At 45.3% G+C, this 16,376-nt stretch overlaps 1 protein-coding gene across 1 annotated transcript in view; it reads left to right on the top strand.

Moving 5' to 3' along the window:
* Positions 1–16,376, top strand: part of LOC138521129 (fish-egg lectin-like) — a 141,349-nt gene that overhangs the window by 39,903 nt on the left and 85,070 nt on the right. The gene's annotated exons all lie outside the window — the stretch shown is intronic.

The following is a 16,376-nucleotide window of genomic DNA, read 5'->3' as shown; positions in this document are numbered from 1 at the left end:
ACACTCAAAAAGTGGACGAGGTTCGAAACTACTTAAAACAGTTTCCCCACAAGGCACTTCGCACAATTTACCTAAGAGCCCACCTGAATTTCTTGAAAACGAACTAAGTCCTATTTTTTCAGAAACAATTAGTGAGCAACACGTGCCGTTACTGTAAGAACATAGACCACGTTGAGACAGTGCGGCATCTTTTATCGTGCCTAGGGACCACAAACCTAAGGACCACGTAGCTACAACCACACAGGCACAAACAGCTCACACTGGATGAAGAATCTTGGTGGAACTGGATGATAAGCAGAGACAATACATCTCTAACCATCGCCACAGCAAAATTCTTACAGAGCCTGGCATTTGAAGAAAAATCCCAAACTCTGATTCCACATGGAGACAAAAACTCAAAAGACTGAGTGAAAAAGCACAAGCATGACGAACACTACCGTCTAATTTGTAAAAATTGTCAGTCACAATTAAACACAAATAAAAAATACATTTTTTTAAAAAACAATATCTACAGGGAGCCTCATGTCTTTTCAGCTAAATGGCAGGAGACACTTGATATTGCCGGGAACCCAAAGCTTACAATCTCGATGGACTTTTAGCCATCTTCACTCTGCTACCATGTGAACTGAAGGATTCACTTCAGTCCTTTAAAACAAGGTAGCAATAAAGTGAGATGAATGGGGATGCAGAATTTACTCCACATCAATGATCGAAACAACTCAGGTAGTTGGCCAAAAGGTTAACTGTTTTAATATCAATTATTTAAAATGGAGTTACAAGGGACATCATCCGCCGTCACACAGCAACCTCTCAATTTACTTTAGCAAAAAAACATTTTATAGCAAAAACGGATGACGAAACCTGCGTATTTACTAACATCATCCTACGTGGCAAACGTCTAAACTTTAATGGCAAATGTGATAGACTTAAGGGGAACATCTACATATACTGTCTATGGGCTACAGGGATGTGATTGGATCTCTAAGGTCAGATGGGCCACTAAGCCTCTCCCCAGAACTGGTCAATATGACCGTCACTAAATACACGTCTCATTGGATATATAACTATAGGGTTCTCAATTATGCGGCCCCCTACAATTGGTTGCCATTATTACATTTGTCAGTACTTTTCCACCCACATTTAGCAGCACGCAGGCTAGGCTGGTCATAACCATAGCTTCCCACCAATTTAGCATATCATCTATCATCACCTCAGTGGTCTGCTGTCAATTAAGGCTTTGAACTCAGCCTTGGAAATGTGGAACGCTCACCTGATTCCCGCAGAGGCGCCGGTCTTGACTGGGTGAATGCCGTATCTTCAAAGGTGATGTGTAACACACGGTTGGCTCTTTGGGCTGGACCTCTGTGCACTGTATGTCTGACTCGAAGAGTAAGATGTCTGCAGATAGAAAATATGGGATTAATGAACTGGGGTTATTGGGTTCCTCTCTCCTCTTCCCTTTCTCTTCTCCTGTAGAACCCCAAAGGTTAAACACCCTCACCTTAGGTAAGTGAACGCCGAGCTCTCCATCTGCCTCGGGGCAGGGTGCCGTAACCAGTTTCTTCACTGGATAAGGGTGCAGGCCTCTTGACCTCAGAGGACTGCTGTCCGTCGTTAACTGCACGAACGGTAAGTTCTGGGCACTTCAAATGTCTTAAGTCTTTTGTAATGATATCTCTTGTTTTGCAGGGTTCCGGCGATGGCGGGCTGATGAGAGTTGAGGATCGAACCCGCGTGAGGAATAGAAGCGCCTGGAAGCACGTAAGTAAGCGCTTGTAGCCTGCTTCACGATGCGCACTAACTGTCCCTTTTATCTTGCAGGTACATGTTCGGAGCTTTAGAGAAGCTGAAGGGTGCTGGAATACCCACTGGATTCGGCGTGGGAAGGAGTAATGGCACGTGAGTAATAAAGTTGCCCAATGTCTTTAAACGCACCTTCTTTTGTCTTTCAGATGTGGGATGCAGCGCCGAAGGCCTCCGGAGCGTGCGAAGAGCTGGTAAGCTTTTGTCTTTCAGATGCCGGAATGCAGTGCGAAGACCTCCGGAGCATGCGAAGAGTAGGTAAGCCTTTGTCTTTCAGATGCCGGAATGCAGCGCGAGGCGTTGGTGACAGCCGATGGACCAGGTAAGAGATGCGCTGCCACTGAAGACCGTAGTGCTAACCTGTTCTTTCTTTGTCTTTACAGGTGCTGCTGAAGACTGGATTCCAGGATGGTAAGCCTTTGTTCCCTTAGGCCCAGGATCAGAAGCAGAAGACACGATGAGCGTTCTGCTGCAGAGAATGCAGAATAACGCAAAGCAAGATTCATCCATCGGGTGTGGTTTAAATAGCCTCCTGTAGTGCTTAGGTGTCTCCTTCCACAGCCACGCCTAGGTAAGAAAAGAGTTCCTGCTTTCCAGAAGAGTTCCAGTGTTCTGAACCTAGGGAGTGGCTCCTGCCCCACCCAACAGGAAAAGTAGTCCCAAACAGAAGAGGATCAGGGGTTCAACTGGCAGGTAAGTAAGCAGCATGGTCTGCTGCAGGTAAGTCCACCCAAGCATTATGAGCCCGGCGCTTCCAGCGCTGGGACTGGGCATCTTTATGAGCCTGGTGCCACTGGCGCCAGGACAGGGTCCAAAGGTCCCAATTGGGACTGGCTGGCACTCAGAACCAGGGTTATGGGTCTGCTTCCAAGGGAGTCGGGCAAGTCCTGATCTTTTGGAAGCAGAGATCATGACAGCACCCCCCCCCTCAAGGCCCCTCCCAAACCGGGCTTCTCCGGGGGTTTGGGCTTGTTAGGAAATGTTCGATGAAATCTTTTGATTAGACGAGGCGCGTGGACATATTCTGCAGGTTCCCAGGATCTTTCTTGGGGACCGTAGCCTTTCCAGTCAATCAGGTAAAATAGTTTAGATTTGGAGATCTTGGAATCCAGGATGCTTTTGACTTCAAACTCGAGTTCTCCATCAACTAGAATAGGTTTTGGAGATGTAGTTAGTCGGGTTTGAGGTTGCACGGGTTTTAATAGAGACGTGGAAGACCGGATGTATCTTCATGTGAGGGGGCAAGTCCAACTTGACCGCTACTGGATTTACTATGGTAGTGATGGAATAGGGACCAAGGTATCTTGGGTTGAATGTGCGTGGTCCTTTTAGAGGTAGATATTTGGTGGATAACCAGACTTGATCTCCTACTTGATATTGGGGGGCTTCCCTCCGATGTTGGTCTGCTCCTTTCTTGTATTGTTCTTTAGCCCTTTGAAGGTGAGAAACGGCTTCCTTAAAGGCTTGGGTGATTGTAGAATGCAGGTGGTCTACTGCTGGTGTTCCAAGATCTTGGAGTGGATCCAACTCCGAGGTTCGAGGGTGACTACCGTATAAAAGAAAAAACGGGGTCTTCCCAGTTCCCAAGTGGACAGAGTTATTGTAGGCATATTTGGCTTTCCAAAGGATATCTTTCCAAGTTTTTTCAGTTTGTTGTAGCATGCAGCGCAAATACTGTTCCAGAGTTTGATTGGTCCTCTCGGTTTGTCCGTCGGTTTGAGGGTGGTGGCTGGTCGAAAGTCTCACATCAATTTGAGCCGACCGACAGCAACTTCGCCAAAAATGAGAAATAAATTGACTACCTCGATCCGAAATTAGAACTGAAGGAAAACCGTGCAGTCGGACGATGTTTTCGAGAAATTCTCAGGCCAGAGTTGCTGCTGTTGGTAAGCCTTTGAGTGGAATGAAATGCGCCATCTTGGAGAATAGGTCCACGATTACTAGGATCGTATTGTATCCGGAACATGGAGGTAGATCGGTGATGAAGTCCATAGAAAGCGTATGCCAAGGGCGAGGCGGGATGTCAATAGGGCGTAAGAGGCCGGCTGGTTTTTCCTTTTGACTCTTGTTTTGGGCGCATACTCCACAGGACATTATAAAGTCTCTGATATCTTTTTTCCAAGACGGCCACCAGAAGTAGCGCTTGATCTTTTCCGGGGTCTTGGTCATACCGGGATGTCCTTCCATTAAAGAATCGTGATAACAAGAGATTACCTTTTTCTGTAAATCTGTGCTGGGCAGGTATAACCGTTCTTGGAAATATAATAGGTTGTCCTTCACCGTAAAGTCCTTTCCCTGCAGATGCCAATTCTGTATGTCTGCTGGAGTTACCAGTAGCCTGGCTTTATCCTTAACTTCCTCTATGGATTGTGTGGCGATTACACCTAGAATTCTTTGTTCGGGAATGATAGGTACAGGTTTAGGATTGATCAAATGTTCTTCCACTCCCATCCGAGAAAGGGCATCAGCTTTACCGTTTTTTGTACCAGGTCGATAGGTAATTATGAAGTCAAACTCGGCAAAGAATAGTGCCCAACGGAGTTGCCTAGAGGATTGAGCTTTTGCGGTTTTCAAATATTGCAGGTTCCGGTGATGGGTAATCACAGTAACGGTGTGTCGGGCCCCCAGAAGATAATGCCGCCAAGCCTTAAAGGCGGACTTGATAGGTAGAAGTTCCTTATCAGTAATAGTGTAATTGATTTCAGGAGGCGAGAATTTGCGGGACCAAAATGCCACGGGATGCAACTGATTGGTTACTGGGTCCTTTTGTGATAGAACTGCCCCCATGGCAAGGCTCGAAGCATCAGTTTCAACGATGTAGGGGAGTTCTGGGCGAGGATGTTTTAAGATCGATGCAGAGATAAATCTAGTCTTCAAATTCTGGAAAGCTTGTTCCGCCTCGGTAGACCATTCAAAACGTTTGTTTTTCTTTAACAAGGCGTTGATGGGCTGGACTATTCGAGAGAATTCGGGGATAAACCTGCGGTAAAAGTTAGCGAAGCCTAACATGCTTTGAACACCTTTTACGGAGGATGGCGATGGCCATTTGAGAATAGCATTGACCTTCTTTGAATCCATACGCACTCCGCTAGGTGATAATATGAATCCCAAGAATTCAACTTCAGTCACGTTGAAAACACATTTTTCCAATTTAGCGAAAAGTTTGTGTTGACGCAATCTCTCGAGGACCATTTTCACGTGTTTCCGATGTTCAGTTTCCGATGAAGAATAAACGAGGATGTCGTCAATGTAGACAACAACACACACATCTATGAGCTCTCTGAGGACATCGTTCATAAAATATTGAAAGGCGGCCGGGGCATTGCAAAGTCCGAAGGGCATGACCTTATATTCAAATAGCCCATACTTGGTGCGGAAGGCCGTCTTCCATTCATCGCCCTCTTTTACTCGTACCAAGTGGTAGGCTCCTCTAAGATCCAGCTTTGTATATATGCATGCTTTTCTGACTTGGTCCAGGAGTTCAGGGATCAAAGGTAACGGATATCTATTCTTAACGGTGATCTGGTTCAGGGCGCGATAATCTATACAAGTTCTAAGGTCCCCTTCTTTTTTTGGAACGAAGAACAAAGCTGAGGAAGCAGGGGACTTGGAAGGACGAATAAACCCATTCGCTAGGTATTGATCCAGGTATTGTCGGAGGTGAAGATTCTCAGGCTCGGTGAGGGCATAAATTCTACTACAAGGAGGAGTAGATCCAGGTATCAGGTCTATCTGGCAGTCATAAGACCTATGAGGAGGTAGAGAGTTAGCCTGATCCTTCCGGAAAACATCTTGGAATTCTAGGTATTCAGGAGGTAACTGGGGAGCCTCCGAGGAAATTGCTGCCAGTGCAACACCAGGTCGAGGGTGACAAGTAGAGACATTCTGGAAACTGAACCGTTGTGCTTCTCTAACCAAGGAATTCCTAGAATAATCTGGAACTGAGGGGCCTTGATCACATCGAACACGATCTTCTCATGGTGTCCATCTTGACTTACTAGCGTCACTTCTTGGGTGGTATTCGTTACTGGTCCGGAGGCTATCTCCGTACCATCCACCGTAGTAATGACGTCCTTTACAGCCTTTGGACAAAGAGTCAGATTCATCCTCAAAACCATTTCATGATCCACATAATTGCCGATGGCACCGCTGTCGACGTAAGCTTCAATCGCATGTAATCGACCCGGATGTTCAGGGCTAACGAGGACCATAGGTATCACAAAATGCGAGGTCACGGAACTGATTTTAACACTCAGCAAGAGGACCTCTATTCTTGTCGGGCGAGGTCGTTTCCCTGCTCAGAGTTTGTGACCCTGGTAACTGCAGCTCCTACTGCCTTCTTGGCTGGTTTCACCGGACAGTCTCGAAGAAAGTGCCCAGAGTTTCCGCAATAGAGGCATAATTGCAGCTGTTTTCTCCTTTCCCGCTCCTTTTGTGTTAGTGGTCCTTTCAGGCCCCCTATTTGCATGGGTTCCCCGGAGTCTACTCCTTTGGTAGGAGTTGGTGGTTTGGAAAATACTCGAGCATCAAACTTGGAACGATCGGCCTTCCTGTTCTGCAGTCTGTGGTCAATTTGAACGACTAAGTCAATATAGTCCGAACAGTCTTGCAGGGGATTCACTACTTGGGCTAACACATCTTTGAGCTCTCCACGTAGACCTCTATAAAACAGCGTAATCCTTTTGTCCTCAGGCCATCGAGTTTCCACCATCAGTCTGTTGAAAGACGCAATATAAGCCAAAATGTCTTGATTACCCTGTCGCAATTAAAGGAGCTCATTGTCCAAGGCCTGCCCCTGTGAATGTCTTGCAAACAGTTTTTCCATACTGAGCTGAAAAGCTTGAAAATCATGGAGAACCGGATCATCTTGATTAACTAGAGGGATCGACCAGTCTGACGCATTGCCACTAAGGTACGAAAGCATGAAAGCTACCTTAACTTGATCAGTTGGAAAGGCTGCTGGCCGGCATAAGAAGTGCAACCGACACGGATTAATAAATACTGCAAACCTCTTTGGGTCACCAGAAAATCGTTCGGGCGGAGCCAGAGGTACATTCCCAGGTAGGTTGATCTGCACTGGGTTCGTAGAGGATGTTGAAGGAAGATTTGCCCCTGATGCGGGTAACGAGTTTGTCCGGCTTGTGACTGTAGCAATTATCTAGCGAGATCGTCTGTTCGCTCCTTGGAAATAATCAGTTCCCTTCTTAGAGCATTTGTTTCCTGACGGGCTGCATGCACTTCTGCTCTTAGTTCCCCAAGTAACTGGGCTAGCTGGTCGGTATCCGAGGTTTCCATAGCGCCTGGGTGGGAGTTTTGCGATAGGCTTTGCGTTCTGTAACGCTCACCTGATTCCCGCAGAGGCGCCGGTCTTGACTGGGTGAATGCCGTATCTTCAAAGGTGATGTGTAACACACGGTTGGCTCTTTGGGCTGGACCTCTGTGCACTGTATGTCTGACTCGAAGAGTAAGATGTCTGCAGATAGAAAATATGGGATTAATGAACTGGGGTTATTGGGTGCCTCTCTCCTCTTCCCTTTCTCTTCTCCTGTAGAACCCCAAAGGTTAACACCCTCACCTTAGGTAAGTGAACGCCGAGCTCTCCATCTGCCTCGGGGCAGGGTGCCGTAACCAGTTTCTTCACTGGATAAGGGTGCAGGCCTCTTGACCTCAGAGGACTGCTGTCCGTCGTTAACTGCACGAACGGTAAATTCTGGGCACTTCAAATGTCTTAAAAGTCTTTTGTAATGATATCTCTTGTTTTGCAGGGTTCCGGCGATGGCGGATGGCGGGCTGATGAGAGTTGAGGATCGAACCCGCGTGAGGAATAGAAGCACCTGGAAGCACGTAAGTAAGCGCTTGTAGCCTGCTTCACGATGCGCACTAACTGTCCCTTTTGTCTTGCAGGTACAAGTTTGGAGCCTTAGAGAAGCTGAAGCGTGCTGGAATACCCACTGGATTTGGCGTGGGAAGGAGTAATGGCACGTGAGTAATAAAGTTGCCCAATGTCTTTAAACGCACCTTCTTTTGTCTTTCAGATGCGGGATGCAGCGCCGAAGGCCTCCGGAGCGTGCGAAGAGCTGGTAAGCTTTTGTCTTTCAGATGCCGGAATGCAGTGCGAAGACCTCCGGAGCATGCGAAGAGTAGGTAAGCCTTTGTCTTTCAGATGCCGGAATGCAGCGCGAGGCGTTGGTGACAGCCGATGGACCAGGTAAGAGATGCGCTGCCACTGAAGACCGTAGTGCTAACCTGTTCTTTCTTTGTCTTTACAGGTGCTGCTGAAGACTGGATTCCAGGATGGTAAGCCTTTGTTCCCTTAGGCCCAGGATCAGAAGCAGAAGACACGATGAGCGTTCTGCTGCAGAGAATGCAGAATAACGCAAAGCAAGATTCATCCATCGGGTGTGGTTTAAATAGCCTCCTCTAGTGCTTAGGTGTCTCCTTCCACAGCCACGCCTAGGTAAGAAAAGAGTTCCTGCTTTCCAGAAGAGTTCCAGTGTTCTGAACCTAGGGAGTGGCTCCTGCCCCACCCAACAGGAAAAGTAGTCCCAAACAGAAGAGGATCAGGGGTTCAACTGGCAGGTAAGTAAGCAGCATGGTCTGCTGCAGGTAAGTCCACCCAAGCATTATGAGCCCGGCGCTTCCAGCGCTGGGACTGGGCATCTTTATGAGCCTGTGCCACTGGCGCCAGGACAGGGTCCAAAAGGTCCCAATTGGGACTGGCTGGCACTCAGAACCGGGGTTATGGTTCTGCTTCCAAGGGAGTCGGGCAAGTCCTGATCTTTTGGAAGCAGAGATCATGACAAAATGTTTGTTGCTCTGGAGAATACAAGGGAGTGAAGGCATGCTCTGCCCTCATGCGTAGGTGTGACCATAGTGCTCATCCAACTTCATCCATCCACGTGACTGAAGACCACAAAATCGAGCTCTAGTGCATTTAAAATAACATATTTTAATAGACCTCTGACGTCTTCCTTGTTTTGTCCATGCCCTCTGAATAGGAGTTTTGTTCTTTCACACCCTTTGTAACTACTTTCTGCTCATCCACGTCTGATAAGACCTCGGCTTCTTGGTCTTCATCCAAACTCACCTTGCTGAGATCTGCTTCTGTTAATTCAATTGCTTTTCAGCTGCGACACACTGGAAAAAGAGGCCTTGGCTCTTTTAAGTCCAGCTCTGCTATAACACGTCGTGCAAAACATCCATACTTCACTTGATTCCTATATGTATACATTGGCGCTTGACACAATCTATTCACTATGTAGCCAGCCTTAAAAATACTTTGTCTGCTTGCGTTTCATTTCCGTATTTACACATATAAAATGGCTTAATGTCTTCATTGTTTCTGTAGCACAAGTTTCTGCATCTTGAGGCCAAGATGTCACTTATCTTTGATACGTTCTTGATGACTTATAGAATGCTTTCATTCTCTTGTCGCTGCATCTCTTCCATATATGTCAGTTCAGCTCCATTTGTGTTGTGACCAATCTGCTCTTTCACTCATTGGTTCTGCTTCCTCCGGGATTTCATTCAAATGGCCATCATACTGTCTTGTATGCAGGTATGGTTTTCTTAATGAGAACCGTGCTTCAAAGATTCTCCTTGGTATTGTTATTTTCACTGGAATTGCACGTGTTTCGCATTCTGTTACCCAACATATAGGTAATGTGAGTGAGATGGTTGCGTTGGGGGTACTTGGCGCCTCCTCTACACTTATTTGTAATAACTTCTGTATAACATGATAAATAAAAAAAATGAAGAAAAGAAAAGTCAAGTGGATGGATCCTGGTGGACAATTTCATGGGGGTTACATTTGTAAAGTTCCTACTTTCTTTGTATTTCCATGGCTGTGTGTCAAGTCTCGTTGGTGGTACTGGTGGGTGAACTATAGAGTTCACCATAAAATGATCAGACCAGGGGCAAGGAAGAGCCACAACCTCTTTGATATGCAGGTGATGCATCAGGACACAATCCAACGCGTGTCCCCCGTCATGAGTGGGTCCTTTGGCCTGTTGCATGTAACCAATAGCCTCAAGTGCGGCACGTAGATAGTTGAGGTCACCTAGTACGATCATGGGTGTTTTGGCTCTGGTAGCATTGTTAAGGTGATCTAGTAATTGTTCCTCAAACTGTGGCATGTCCCTGGGTGGTCTATAGATGACCAAGACACTTAAGGGTAATGTTAGCATTTATTTTGATTGTGACAATAACACTTTCGCAAGCCATCTGGACATATGTTCTTGATACTATGGCAGTCAAGGTGATTTTTAGTCAGTAGGGCTACCCTTCCCCCTCTCTGGCCTGGGCGATCAGTTCTAAAAATGTCCAGGAAAGAGATACCACCCCAATCCCCTGGGCCTCATAGCGCCTAATACATGCGCACAATCAAAGTAATTATGTGTGTAAGCAAGGTGCTGGGGGTGCCAGGGGGAAAGCATGGTATTTTTTTTACTGGACATCTATGATAGATGTTCTCTAATAACAAAATACCATCCCTGTACCCCATGCTACACACTGCCTCAGAAGGTGAGCTGATTTTGGCATGTGGGTAAGGGGTTGTGCAACAAAGGCCTTTTTAAATCAATTTCTTGTACAACCCCCCAAACCTCAGAGGAAAAAACAGCTACACTGACCATCACAAACACACATACTCACAAAGCATTCACACAGCAAGCACTCTGTCATTCACACAAGCACCCATCACCATACACTCACTCATAACACAAGCATGCACGCATCCATACACATATTTAAATTAAAAATAAATTTACATAAACGTAATTCTGCCCCCGTCGTGAAGTGTCCTCCCCTGCGTTCCAGCTCCTGCATCATGAACAGGTATCGGGAAGCAAGAGCTATGCATGCACATGAATGCAGGGGCATGCGGACAGTGTGTGCTGGAACACCCCTCTCCAGCCTGCTCTGGTACATAATAAGAACAGGCAGCGGAAATACCTGGATATGGTTTAAATATGTGGAAAACACCCTAGAATCTCTAGGTTTTGCCCACCTGCTTCTTATATCCCTTCAGACCAGTACATTTCTGCAGTTAAAGATGCCCTAGAAGTAAGTCATCTTTGTCTGCTGATGGACATAAGTAGCTCGCTAACATATCTGGCACTGAAAGATTCTTTTAACACAAACATTTGAGTCACATTGAGTCCGCTTATGGAAGCACAGTCCCTTTGGCAGAGCCACATTTAGGTTGGAAATTGTGAACTACCTGAAAATGATGTTAATTTTGCTTGATGGAAATTGAATCTGTAATTCATTTTGTGGTTAAGTGGCCACTGTGTTATGCACCAAGAAGAAAGTGTTGTTTCCAATCTTGAGCAATGCAAGTATGGAAACTATGAGTCGAGCACTTTATGGATGTATGCGAGCAGTACTACCGTCTGATATCTATGCTCTTTCGAACTTTCTTTGTGCATGGAAACTCAGATGTAGGGTTTTTAGTACAGATAACTGGACTTTTGCTACAATTTTTGCTTCTTTTATGAAATTGGGTTGGTTTTTAAGGATATACATTTGAACTGTTTCTTATTGGCGGGTGACTGCTTTAACTTTTTACTATTGTGTTTCTATCTCGCTTTTGCTAATCAACTTCCAGGGTTACATATTTAGCTCTGTTTTATGTCTTACATTTTTAGTCTAAAGAATGAAATTTGTATGATTTTTTTTTAAAATTATTATTACACATCACCTGGTTTTTATTAAACCTTAGATGCAACCATTGACCGATACATACATAAAATTATTTACAAAGAATTATTTACGAAGAATTGTTTGCGAAGAATTGTTTGCGAAGAAAGGAGAAGAGAGAAAGAAAAAGAAAAAAAGAAAAGAGAAAAGCAAACACTTTTTCTCCTCAAAGGCCCAGTCTATGAATTTGTTTTCGTCCAACATTCGTGTTTTCAATAGCTTCCATAGTGGTGAAGATTAACCTCACAAACTGAAGTACAGCTAACGACAAGGAAAGCCGAGCCCCCCCCATCTGATGCAAGCCCACCATTCGTCCTGCGTTTCCGTTGTCGATTCCTCAAGGAATCTCCCCAAGTATTTAGCTCTTGTAGAGTTTAAGGGCTCACACACTAGCACAAGATGTTTCAGGGTCTCGAAACTTTTGTTGCACATCCGACAGGTTAGTACTCTCTTCCTGGGCCTTTGTTCTCCTTTCTGTGACCACCCGTGTTGGATAGAGGTCTAGACGAAATCTAAATAGTTTTGCCGCTCAGATGGTGAAGGAAATCTGTCAAGGTAAGATATTACCGAACCTCTACTGTAGTTCATCCACATACAGTTTGTAACCTTTCACTTTTGCTCTGTCCGAATCCAGTCAAGGTCCAGTAGTTTGTGCTTCACCCTGATTGGGTTTTCAGTTAGTGTTTTGCCCGAAAGGGCTAGAGTCAACAATATAGAAGAGCAGGACTCATGCCAAGTTTTTAGAACTTCTACCTGATTCCCTTCCATGGCCTCCTTAACTATAGAAAACCCGCTGACACCTGGTGGATGAAGACATTTCCTCAGGAAGGATAAGGATTTCCAATTTGTATTATGGTTTTGATTGACTTTCGCAACATTATCCATTCAGTGTCTTTTTGAATGCATTATGTGTTGGTTTGATGACCTCGAGTCAAAACAAAGTTTCTTCTGACTCTGAAAACATTAACAAATGATTTAAAGTTTCTGCATGTTCCATCCCTTTACAGAATTGGTAAAGCCTTTTCTCCAGTTTTGTTCTCGCCCCCAAAGCCCCTTGCAGTACCCAAGAAATGTATGCAGAACATCAGGAACAACCTTCCTTGATCTGTTCGTCTTCATATGTAGCACAGCAGATGGTTGATCCCATTGTTAGGGAACAGCTTGAGAATTATTTTGCAAGGGTTTTCGTTTTTAAACATTCCACATTATTAAACCAATCCTATATTTGCTTCACGCTTACATTCTCCCATTTAATCAGGCATATGTACCAGGCTGTTTGCCAATACATTTCCCTAAAGAAGTGTTTGTTGTATCGTACCAGTTGAACCACTTCTTCACCAGCACTGGTCTCAAGAGGTTCTCCAACTATACTCAATATGTTTAAACCTTGTGCCTTTCTTAATTGCAAGTAAAGTGTGCCTGTTCTAATGTTGGCTGTGGTGGCAAAGGATGTTAATTCAGAGTCCTATTTGAATGTATTGTAACAGAGTACCTTTGGGAAGAGTGAGCATGGGACGCCACAGCCTACCGTGTAAGATACATAACAAATCTACCCTCTCCTGTGAACAGTTGCAGGATTACAACAATTGCATCAGACATATGGCGAGAGGTCGCCCTTCACAGAAGGCCTTTTCATTCTATTTTCGATCTTTTCTCATGTCTGCTGCGTTTAGCCTCCTATGAGCTGTATATTTTAAAGGGAATAATATCTAAAGGATTCAAAAGTCGATCTCTCGGATATTACTTTATTAGAACATGCCCAAATGCTTCTAGAGTGCATTCTATTAACCGTGGAGAAAAGACGCAGATTATGGTATTTAATAAGGCCTTTTTGAAAGATCCTTCTGTCACAGCTAAGATTTGGGCCCTAATTACATTAGTCACAACAAAAACGAGAATACATTTAACGCAGTTGTGAGTGGAAAAAGCAGTGACATCCTTCACTGTTACCATATGAACTATATGTTAGTTTTTTTTTCTTTATTAACTACTTTGTAAGCTCTGTACTGGGACACATGGTGCCTCTCTATGAGTATGCCGGTCCGGTAACAACGGTGCCAGTAAGCTACCGGCACTGTTGTTATCGGACCGGCATACTCCGAGTTCTGCGTGGAAAGGCACCCGCTCGCAGACTTTGACGGATGCACCGGCACTGTTGCACACAGTGCCCGTGCTTCTGTTCTCCCCATTCCCATTGAGTCCCATGGGACTCGAATGGGAATGGGGAGTTACCTTTTCTGGCGCTTGGCTTGAGGGACCGCAGGGGTGTAATGCTTCGGTGATTCCTCATTGCCAGGCGCTGGGAAAAAAGCATAACTTCGGCTGCCGTTTTTACCGGCACGGCTACCACCGGAGTTATTATGAGGCCCTTGTTCTTTAAAATACATTATTTGCACCCATCCTTCCATATTCCTTTGAGTGGAGAATCCCCCAAAACTTGAGTTTGGCTTGGATGCAACCTTCACTATCGTTATGTCATCCGTAACTGCTTTGAAAAACATTTCCAGGGCCAAATGCTTTTCATAGCGCACCCCTGTGACCAAGGGTTTTTCTGCTGCTTTAATAGTTATCCTCATTGTCTTTGTTTTACTCGGAGTCTATTATGTGCAATTACTAACCTCAATTATAAAGAGCAAGAACCTTTGGAAGAACCAACACGTCCTCATTCACATTTTGAGAGACTTAGTTAACTATAGAATCACATAAGAGTATGTGCAATCTCAGATGACGCCTGTTACCCACCACTCATGCTTTTCCTGTGTCTGAACATCCTCATCTTCATTTGCTCAATACAATTTTACCCTCACTGTCTGAACATGAGTTTCTGGCAACAACTTGGCACAACCAGGATTCTCACCCCACTAACCCTACCTTCAAATCTCTGCATACCTAACGCCCCCGAAAATTCACACAACCAACTCTCGCCCAGCAAACCACACGCACTTTACCACACAGCTTCAAAAACAAACCAACAACACATAAACAGCACCCACAGCACACGTGGTCTTGCCCTGGTCCAATACTTACACCAAAGCTCAGCGCACAGTGTATACCGAACTGATGCCGCCAACAGCACACCACTTCTCCCACTTCTCTCACTCTCCTACTCCCTCTTCTCTGGACTAAACCAACCCACCATCTTCTTGCTTTACAGATCCGCCAGAGCGCCTGGGGACCAACTCCGTTGGTGACGGTGCGCACTATAAATACCTTTAACATTTAACAGGTGTTGAAATGGATATCCAGAATCAAAGCGGGGGATGGAATTTGGGAGGCCAACCTATACTGGTGAACACAAAGACACAGATGTAGCCAAACCCAATCAATGTTGGGTATCAGTGCAGAAAAGCTTAAACTCAGGAAGGCTGTGAGAGTGGTATAGGGCTACGATGAGTCCACACAAAGAAAAACCAATAATTCAAGTTAGACAGCAAAGTACAAAAATATACAATGATTTAAAGGGCCTTTAAAAAAACACACCAATCAAGTAAAACCTCTAAGCAAATATTGTCACACACTAACTATAAAACATATATATACATTCATCCTTAGGAGAAGAAACAAAGCATATGATTCAATAACCAGTGGAAAACAGGAAAGTAGTCAGATGCATGAAATTGAGTAAATGACTCTTTTCATTTACTTTTATTATATTTACAAGTGTTAGGGAAAGTGCAGTTTCCCTAACACTTGGTGGGTCCAGTCTTGAGATGGTTTGGGGGCCTTGTGCCCTAAAGTCAGTGGTTATGATAAAAAGTTCAAACATTTAAGTAACCCTCAGGTAAGTAAACTCACTCAAACCCACACTCAAGGATAGGTCTAGGAAGGGATCCTTGACCAGGACCCCAAAAACCAAAGTCAGGAAAGAGTGATTTAGGGACAGGACTTTCTGCCTATGGAGAACGGGGGTAAGGGAGCTAAGCCCTGACTTTGATTTCTCCAGACACCTCTGCTGATGGTCCAGGATCTGTTGGGACATAATCATCTATGTATTTGTCTTGTCGAGGAAGGCCTAAAAGTTGCAGTTCTGAAGTCACTTTTGGACACAGTATTTACCTTGCGTCTGTCGCAGGGCTTGAATCTCAGTTCCAGTCACCTTCCACCTGAACACCCAAACAAAGAAAAGATGAAGACTTCTGCTGAGCAGGCTACCTCAGGACATCTCTACGAAGCGAAGAAGACAGATTACAACCAGAGTCACCCATGGTCCGTCAGCGATCTTCAATGGATGAACAAAGGAACAGGACCAGCACAGCTTCTTTTGATGCAAGAAGGGTGATAATTCAGGAGCAGGTACCTTGTAATACAAGCTGAAGATCCTTCAAGTTCCAAGGATGCACTGGGAACGGGGACAGCTTCAGTGAAGGGGACGAGGAGAGAGCTTGTCAGTCCACTGGTTGGGGCATGGACACTTCCAAAGGCACAGAAGGCACAGATCCTGGAGATGGGGTTGTGAATGGTTGTTCCCACAGGTCCAGAGCTCAAAGCACTGATATAGGTCTTCTTGAGATCAGGTAGAGGAGCAGGGCTTCACCAGGACTACATTGGATTGGTGCTAGTCAGCTGCAGGAGTTGTCCTCGGGTGGTCGTTAACAGCTGCTCTACTTCGTAGGGGTCTTGCCTCAGAGGATAATCTGATGAATGGCTGCAGGAGTCCACCTTTTATCCAATATTTGGACTGCAAGTTCACCCATGTCCACCAAGGGTAAGGAATTGCACCATTCAAACTGGCCGCAATATCTGCCCAGCAACAGACATTCAGGCGCTTGGATGTGTACTGCGACCAGACAGTCCCAGTCCCCACATCTGGGCCCACACACAAAACGTGACTGACACAGAAAGCACAAGCAGGCACGAAAGGGCATGCCACATAT

The sequence above is a fragment of the Ambystoma mexicanum genome, chromosome 13 (assembly GCF_040938575.1).
Source record: "Ambystoma mexicanum isolate Mex_15411 chromosome 13, UKY_AmexF1_1, whole genome shotgun sequence".
Lineage (NCBI taxonomy): Eukaryota > Metazoa > Chordata > Amphibia > Caudata > Ambystomatidae > Ambystoma > Ambystoma mexicanum.
This window is presented reverse-complemented; position numbering and strand designations above follow the sequence as displayed.